A 735-nucleotide genomic window follows, 5' to 3' on the forward strand; every position below is an offset into this window, starting at 1 on the left:
GCATTCTATCTGGTAAACGTCACTTTTGCCCCTCTATAAAATTTTGAATTAAAAAAGCCTCAAGAACTTTGTATTGTTCCCCCCACCCTCCATTTTTCTTTTTCTCTTCCACAAGAATATATCCTGACACTTTTTTTTTTTTTTTGCAAAGATTGTTGGAAATAATCCTTCTCTTGTACCTAGAAACATAGGTGCAAATTTCTGATATCTTTGTTTTATCTGCATTCCTGCCTTTCATGAAAGTCCCTCTTGATTGTGCTGAGGCTGGGGCTCAGCGAAGACACTGAATAAATACGATAGCCACTGTTGCTTGTTGCTTGTCCAAGTCTTCCTGGCTTCTGCTGAAAGGGGGGATATGGGGGAGGTGGGCAGGGGTGCGGACCCCGGCAGAATCTGGGGGAGAAGCCTGCCATTTGCCTTTCTGGCCCACACCACCAACCCTCTGCCCATTCCCGCCCCCCACAGCCCTTTTGTGACATCAGACAACGTGGTAGGTGGAAAACAGCAGGGCCCTCCCTCTGGGTTTTCAACCAGAAGTGATATTCCACAGTTTTAACTGGTTACTGTGAAGTCCAAGCGGCCAGAATTGTGAAAATGTCCACTGAAACACTGCAAGCGGTGTACTTAAAGACAGTAGGCCTTTTAGATTTTGTTATATATTTTTGTAGTGCTCTTCACAAGTGAAAAAAAAAAAAATTTTTTTTTTTTTACTTTTTTTTTTTTAAAAGATTTTTT

The sequence above is a fragment of the Otolemur garnettii genome, unplaced genomic scaffold (assembly GCF_000181295.1).
Source record: "Otolemur garnettii isolate 467f Iridium unplaced genomic scaffold, OtoGar3 scaffold00122, whole genome shotgun sequence".
In the NCBI taxonomy this organism is placed as follows: domain Eukaryota; kingdom Metazoa; phylum Chordata; class Mammalia; order Primates; family Galagidae; genus Otolemur; species Otolemur garnettii.